General features: G+C 47.2%; 1 long non-coding RNA gene across 1 annotated transcript in view; it reads right to left on the bottom strand.

Moving 5' to 3' along the window:
- Nucleotides 1-1142: 1142 nt before the first annotated feature.
- LOC127610540 (uncharacterized) overlaps nucleotides 1143-8489 on the bottom strand; it is a 28816-nt gene continuing 21469 nt past the window's right edge. The window contains exons 3-5 of the long non-coding RNA XR_007964886.1: nucleotides 4297-4435; nucleotides 3116-4220; nucleotides 1143-1871 (exon numbers count right to left, since the gene is read on the bottom strand). This is a non-coding gene — a long non-coding RNA (uncharacterized LOC127610540). The remainder of the gene's footprint in view (nucleotides 1872-3115; nucleotides 4221-4296; nucleotides 4436-8489) is intronic.

Raw genomic sequence — 8489 nt, 5'->3', positions numbered from 1 at the left:
GGGGGGGGGAGATTCAAGAGCTGTCACAAATTGTGCCTTCGTGAAGCGTTTGGACTCGTGAGGGAGCATAGAACAAAAAACAAACGTTGGGATTTGCCTTCCCCGTCAAACGTCAAGTTTAAAAATCAGATTTTGTTTTGGGCGGGGCCAGATGGCGAGTGGATTGATTGCGGCGCGTTTATTTGGCGAAACAGCCTTTTATTGTCACCTGTGCAAGGTGATGGTGGGCCCCAAAGAGCAGTCAGGAGGGAGGAGCAGGTTGTACTTAATGAACTGTATAAAAAACAGAAAACTAAATCCAAAACAAAGTCCCAAGAAACAAAATGAATCCAAAGTAACAAACAAAACCATGGCAGAAGCTCAAAAACAGAAACATGACCGAAACGAACCTGACGGGAACAAACAAACATGACAGTAGCCAAGAGCAAACAATGACCCCCACACCGAGCGTCTGGGCGGGAGTCCTTTTATACAACTAATAATTACATAACGACCAACAGGTGAGCAGCTGCAGGAGGAGCCCTACAGTGCCACCTGTTGGTCCCAAACCAAATCATGACATTTATTAATGTTATTTAATGTAGTTATTTGATCAATAATTTATGTATTTTGGACGAGCTAGTAAGTTGCCACGCGCCACTTGGCACACATTTCATTTAAATAAACAGTGACCATCAGTGTCGACAGCTACAGCACCGGTCAATACATGGCAGCAATTTGAATTTTTTGTTTTTTTGTCATTGAACATTGAGAACTTAATATTTTGCATTTTTAAAAAAATGTTCATACGAGAAGAGACAAGACAGTAAAATATTTTATAAACTCCTTTATTATTATATTTTTTTTGCATTGATGTTTTGATTGTTTGCCTTTATAACCACCAGAGGGCAGTGTTGTCTTTCCCTAATGGCAGTTTGTCGCTTTTACGCACGCGCATGCTCGCACTCGTGTGTGTGCGCGCGCGTAAAGACACTCCCCCACAGAAAATTGGTCATTAGGCTTCTGGAAGACCAAGATGAATGAGTCGTCTTTCCTGTTATCTTTTTTTGCTTCTCATCTGGTTTTTCGCCACCATTCCCCCCCACCCCCCTCCCCCTCTCAGCTTGTGACCCCTCCCTTCGTCCTCCCTCCTCATCCTCCAGTCAACGTCAATTAGTTGCCAGAGTGAAGTACGCAGCGTTGACCTTTTCCTTTTTTTTTTTTCCATTGCTTAGTCGCCACCTCTCGTACCTTGGCTGAGTCATCACTTTGTCCTTCTCTAAATTTCTCATCATTATGCTCTGCTTCTCCTTAAAGCAGCCGAGTTATGGCAAATGGACTTTTTAATGTGTTGTCTACAAATACCGTAGTTGTGGGGAATTTAACAACCGACTCAATCTGCCATTTCATCTTCAAATGGCACAAAATGTGAGCACGACTTTTCTTCTTTTTAAAGTTGGAGTCAAGGAGTGGATGTTTGCAATTCCCAGAGCAGCTTTTGTTTTCCACGCGAGGAGAGCTTTTCGAAATTGACAAAGTGAAAGGTCATGTTTTTTTTTTTTAATAGTCAAGCGTTTTCTTTTTTTTTTTAAAATGAAATTAAAAACGTTGATTGCTTTTCACCACTCCGTTCCCACCTGCGAATTCAATTGCAAAAACAAAGCAGGAAAGAAGAATGAGCACAGTTGCTTCGTACTTTGCGTCATTCCGCATTTTTGTTTCGCTGTGAAAAAGCCGAAGAGAAACAACCCCCCCGCCCCCACAAAAAAAAACTTCAATTGATCTTCATCAGTGGGAACGTCAGTGTTATGCTCCTCGTCAATCATTTTGCAAAGCACAGGAGACCTCTTCCAGGGAAATGAGGCTTTAAAAAATGACGGGTATGTCATCGGCTACAAAAAAAACAAAAACAACATACATGGATCACAATCTGTGTTGCCCGTGTGATGGTCTTGCAGTGTTGGGTCACTTTGCTGATGCCATCATCAAAAAATAAAATCATTTTGAGAAAATAGGATACAATGAAGTGACAATACTAACTAAGTGGATAAAAAAATGAGGTCATTCCAATTTTTAAGGGTCTGAGCGAGTCCCTGAGCACTTTTTGCTGACACGTCGGGTCTGGCGTGAGCTCACGTTTGTCTCCGTTAATGACCACGACACAGTTGGTGTCCGACCGCCAGCCAGCCAGTGGGTCGCATGGCCGACCGCCACCTCTGACTGCGTTCATGTTGAGAGTGTGTGGTGATCAGATAGCATGCCCGCGTGCGTATGCTGCCAAAGTAATAATAAATAATATAATGTAAATTTCCCCAGTGTGGGACGAATAAAGGATATCTTATCTTAAAGCACAGTTGGCACAGTTGGCTTGCTGGACCATCAAAAGGACGAACTGCATCCAGACAGACAACACTAGTAACACCGAGCGTTTGGGCGGGAGTCCTTTTATACAACTAAAATAATTACATAATGACCAACAGGTGCGCAGCTGCAGGGTGGGAGCCCTACAGTGCCACCTGTTGGTCCCAAACCGAATCATAACGCTTTGACCCACTCACAGTCTGGCACGGTTTGAAAATTAAGACAAACTCAGCAAAAAAAAAATCGTGTGTTGTATATACTCAAATTTTAAGTGGTTGCATAAAATATAATAATCTGGCTCCAGGTAGATTTTTTTTTTCTTCGTTACATCTACTTTTGCTTCAACATCACACGCACCCTCAGCCACTTTAGCACGCTTCCTTCAAGAAATCTCCATTTTTACTCATCTGTAGCTTCCACGCTGAACCCAGCGAAGCGGGAGATTGCTGTAATTGCCACACAATATCCCGCGATCTGATAATTAGATGGCGTCAGGATCTGGTGCGACGGCGACGGTGCCTTTCGCCATCGGAGTGTCGGGCAAGCCCCTTACACGCAAGTGTGATTGTGTCCCCTTGTTGGTGGCTAAAGGTGTTGAGACGCGCGAATCCAAGCGCTAATGAATAAATGATAATATTCATAAAGAAAGGGGGAGCGATAATGCGGCACCACGGGGCGCATAAAACGGAGCGAAGAAAAAAAAAAAATGAAAGAAAAAGTCGCCGCGTCGCAACTTCATTAAGATGACACGGAAGCCTTATTGCTTTTTCTTTACCTTTTCATGGCCGGTGTTACTTTGCTCGTTGTTATTGTTCTTGTCGTTATTCTCCCTCCCCAAGTCCCTCCTTCATCTGTTTGCCGCTTTGGCGTCGTCCCGCCGCGTGAACATGGCGGTTGATGTTTACCCTCACAGACGTAAAAAAAAAAAAAAAAAGGTGTTACACATGGCCTATTCAAAACAACATGCTAACAATTAGCATCCATGTAGCAGCGTTGTTACCCTTTAAGCAGCTGATACTTGAATACTTGAAGTTAATATGACAATCCTCATGGCCGTATGTTTTTATGCTGCGTGATGAACAACGAATATTACTGCTGTACCGAAGAACCAAGAGATGAGCTGAGCCCTCAGTACAGTATATTCATCTTTTTCTATCTTGCACTATTCAGCAAAGAGATGCTAGCGATTAGCATCGACGTGGTGGTCTTGTAACGCTTCGGGTAATGACTGTCAGAACACCAACATGCTTTCGAATGTATTCCTCCCTCTTCCGTAGAATCCGCACCCCCATTCTCACTCACCTTGGCCACGCCCACATCATCTAATTAGATTTGGCGGAGGCGGCGGCGGCGTAGCTTTTGATTAAAAACGCGACCCTCGGCGCCTGGAGGTGCGAGCTCGTTTAGAAGACAGCTCTGGAATATACTGGATGATACTTCATCTTCACACCAGACAAGACAACACCCCCCCCCCCCCCGGCCGACCCCCATCCCCCACAGATGAACAACGCCTCATCCCCCCACCACCATCAAGGCCTCTATTAGTGCACATCAGATCAAACCGCCAATCAGCCAGCAACGCCTGCCTGCTTCGATCTGGACTCAGCGTCCCAGCATGCATTATTAACACGCCATGCTCATATCCCGGGAGGAAATTAAAAGCTCGATATACCCGCCTGTGTGAGTGTGTGTGTGTGTGTGTGTGAGTGTGTGTGTGTTTAAGATGGCAATCTCTTTCTTTTTGGAGGAGACAAACTAACAGGTAGCAGTGGTGGTTCCTACCTGCGGGGGGCGCTGCTGTGGCATCTTCATGCACATTGCTGCCTGCTTGTGTCGTCTCTAGTGACGTCATGTAGAATAAAAAGCAGCGTGTTGGTCAGCTGGGGGGGAAAAAAAATAAACACTTGGGGGCCACACGGACATCAAATCATGGAAAAAGAAGCACAGGAAGCTCACCGAACTGAAAATCGTGAAACTTCATTTGGTCCCTTCCCTTTTCTGTGCGACTTGATTTCATCGTCTTGTGTTGTTGATTTTCCGCGGTCTCCTGAACGCCACGCCCGCCCAGTTCTGCCCTCATCGGCCCCGGCGTGTCCTGAAATCATCGACACGTGTGGCACTTTGACACCCACAACACAAAGCAATTTTAAACAATTTGGGTGGTTTTTGTTTTTGGCTTTTTTTGCATCAGTTTCACGATTAGCGGGAGGTCAGCGCTGCTGCGATTATCCAATTTTGTCATCGTTGGTGTCCTCCTTGATCTGACAAGCCAAAACGTAGAAGCTAAAATCACTCCGATCAATTTGCTCACCTTGGATTTGACTACTGTAACCGGATGGAAAATTCAAAAGGCCGAAAAGCTCGTTAAGTGAGTAGACCCCCCCACCCCCACCCCCCCAGCCGCGTTTGTGTTGAATTCACAGTGGACACTTGCTTGTATAAGGCGGGTTTAAAAATAAGCTTACGCACATCGCACAGGCGGGGATTAGCATACGTTCGCCCAGGAAGGAAGTAGGCCAACCCCAAGTGTTCCATGGCCCCTTCTCCGAATGCCATCGAGCTGTGTGTGTGTGTGTGTGTGTGTGTGTGTGTGTGTGTGTGAGCAGCTGTACCTCCAACTTTCACAACATTGACAACAATCACATCAATTCGCCACAAAAAGTCCGATTTTCATATTTGCGCTTGGCTATTCACAGCCAGCCATGTGCATTTTTTTTATATTTTAATTGCCCCCCCCCCCAAAAAAAATGTCACCAAAGCAATCATGAATTAGCCCTGCTGTGACATCACACTGGGGTGGAAATGCAGAGTTTGCTCGCGCACTCATTTTGCGAAACAGATCATCATCACACAGAGGCGAATTTTTTTTTTTTTGGGGGGGGCCATGCGAGACAGTCGTAATGTCCATTTTCCATAAACGATCTCCTTGAAATGTGTTTTTCCAGTTGTCCGTTTTTGTTGTTGTGCTGATGGCAGAAGGTGCGTGGGAAGTGTTGGTCGCTTGACTTTCCTCGCCGCTTATGATGCCGAAAAATATGCCGAAGAAAGCATATGGCGTCATGCGAGTGTGTGTGTGTGTGTGATGGACAGCCGGACAAACGGACGATGCGACGCGTTCAAATAATGTTGTTGGGGTGGGACAGTGGGACAACGAAACCAAAACAAAACCAAAAAAAAAGCTGCCTTGAAAAGGAGATGGAAGGAGAAAATCTTGTTAAGTCAACAAAAAAAATTCCTGGCTTTATTTACTTATTAATAATAATAATAATTAAAAACATGACAAATCTGCATCTTTTTGTCATAAAAATATTTTTTTGAAAAACAAGACTAGACGACACTTGACAGTTCATCACTCAAAGTCAGGGCACAACAAAGCATCCCAAGCATTGCTAATTTCAAGCCTTTACCGAAGCTAACGACGGACACGCGAGCCGAGACTCGAACCCAGAATCTCCCAATCGCCAATGCGCAACGTGCTTAACCACTAGCACAGCCGCGCATGCCGACTCAGGTTCAAGTCTCCCTCGCTACCAGATTGGGGCTGCCCGATGAGCTCGTCGGGTGCGCTCGCTAAGTAGGCCAACCGCTAACACGTAGCTGCGCGGCGGCAAACTTTCCCGACTTTGTGTTGTCAAGGCGACGTCTCGAGGCGAAGACGCGCAAAGGCAACATGGCAGACGTTGATTGTTGAAGGGGGGAAAAGGGAACCCCCGCCTTCCTTCTCGACTTCATCCGTCTCGTCGCGATCGGCTTCGGCGTGTTTGCCGTCCCCTGCGTTTGCTAACATTCGTTTTGCCGCTCGCCTAGCTTGACAGCTCGCCGCGCTGCACATCTGGATGACGCGCACACACACGCCGACACACTCTTGAGGTGTCAAACGGTCTTTTCCTGTGGCCTTCCATGTAGACGCCCGCCCCCCCACACCCCCCGTCTGCCGTTAGCGTCGAAAAGGACCTCGCGGGGCCGCGCGGAGATTCTGGCGGCTCATTGTCATCCCAACGACGCTGCGGGCCGTACATGCTAATCTCTCACGTCCATCCGGTGAAGCGGAACGCAGATTGAGTCAGATAAGCGAGGCGCTTGTAAAAATAGCAAAGAACAAACGATGTGGAAAGATAACATCCAAGTTCTTCCAGAAGATATCACGCGACGCCTTTCCCGGCGTCGCCCTCGGGCGTCGTCTTTGAGGATCGTTGCGGTGGAAGTCGCAGCCTCCATCCATGCTAACGGTGGAAAAGAATTTAGGGCAACGGGAGCCGCCTCACCCGGCCCGGACTGGAACCCGCAACCTCAGTTGCAAATAAGCCAAGATCACAGGAGAAGCAATTTTGAAGTTCCAAATTCTCTTGTAAGCTTCTTTCATTCGGGATGCAAGATCCAAATTCCCGACGCCCTCTTTGCGTGTGGACTCGACATCACTAGCGCTTCCGCGTAGCGCGCCGCCGCCGTCCTTCTCTTCATATTCGGTCAGAAGCTAACCGATCAGAAGATGGGCGGCCCCCCTTGGGGGGGGGGGTGGTCATGGGAGAGCGCCGAGCCGCTCGCTCCTGAAGATGAAGCGAAATCTCTTTCTTTCTTCTTGAGGTGGTGCGCCACTGGTAAATATGCGTAAAATCCCCCCAGCGAATGTCAACATCCTCTCAGAAGTCAGCGTAAATACGTTTCGCTAGCTCACTCGGGGACAAAGCGGTTGCTTCTGGTGTCAAGCGTTTTGGAGGGGGGGGGGGTGAATTAAAAACCGAGAGAAAATGGCGGGCTTTCAAAAAAGAGCGTCGGAAGATACGAAGGAAAGATTTGCCGAGGATTAAACCATCAGACGATCCTCCATGAAGCGTCTCCAGTTGCTCCAAAACGCTGCTAGTCGCCTCTTGACTGTTTCTCATAAGAGAGTACATTAAAAATTTTTTTTTTTTTTTTTTACACAAGTAACCCCCCCCCCTCCGCCCCGCCCGTCTTTCACACTCGTCTTCAAACTCACTTTTATTCTTTGCCAACATTTCTTCACTTTTGTGGTTGAAATGCCACTGCAGGCTCCAAAGAAAGCGTCATATTTCATTTCATCAAAAAAAATTGTTGTTTTTTTTCTTCCCTCCTTCTTAATGTCACATCCACTTTATGAATATGAATGCGCCGGGGAGGGGGGGGGGAGAAAAAGGAAAAGTCAATTTCTTCCGCAACGCCGAGGGTCAGGGAGAAGGTGAGAACACGCGAGTGCGAGTATATAAGCGGCGCTAAATGACATCTCCGGAGGCTCCGATTGTGTTTGTGCTCCGCCGCAGCCTTTTCGGATTGAATTGGATGGACAAAATGTGCTCACTCGAACGCATCCGGGAGCCTTTTAACGCGCGGCGGGCCGCTTCCCGCCTCGCCACCTTTCGTGATTTACCCGTCCGGGGTGCCGCTTTACACGCAACAAAGTCTCCTAATGAACCGAACGGCGTTGAAAAACTGGAGCGAGGCCGACTTATTTGAGATCGATTTTGTGTCGTGGATCCGTCGAGTGGGCGTGGCTAAAGGCAAGACAAGGCCAATGGCAAGACAATGGTCCAGGACCCCCCCGATGGATGCGCCCCCAACGCTCGATTGCACTTGCGCTCCTCCTCCCTGGCACGCCTTCGTCCACGTCGGCTGTTTCCCAGTTTCGGTCTCCGCTTGCCGCCATCTTTTTCCCGCCTGGATTATCGATTGTTTTATTTGTGCCGCGCTTTGCTTTGTTTTCCTCTTTTATCATCTTTTGCTTCTCTTTTGTCTTGGTTTCATATTGTCTCGTTTGTACCCTTCCCACTTGCTTTTCCGTTTTTTTTTTTTTTGCGGCATTGCTTATCATGTTTTTTTTTTCCTCATGTCCTTTCCTTCAGCTGTGACCCCGTTTTTATTTTCTCCCCTTTGACCTTTGACCTTACGCTTTGCCTGCTGTGTCCTCTCCCGTCTTTCCTTTTGCATTCTTACCATGTCATTTCCCTCAACGCTTTATTTTCCTTCAATTTGAGCTCGATTTGTCTTCAATTTTGCCCTTTTTTTAATTTTTCCCATCCCATCCCTTTGCTTTGCGTTTCGGTTCTCGCCTTGTCCTCTCGGCCCTTTCGCCGTCTCCCTCCATTCGTCGACAAAGGCTGCCGGCTTTACGATTTCCCTCCTCTCCTCCATCA

This window comes from Hippocampus zosterae, chromosome 11, assembly GCF_025434085.1.
Source record: "Hippocampus zosterae strain Florida chromosome 11, ASM2543408v3, whole genome shotgun sequence".
In the NCBI taxonomy this organism is placed as follows: domain Eukaryota; kingdom Metazoa; phylum Chordata; class Actinopteri; order Syngnathiformes; family Syngnathidae; genus Hippocampus; species Hippocampus zosterae.
Note: the sequence above shows the minus strand (reverse complement) of the source record. Positions and strands in the feature narration are given on the sequence as shown.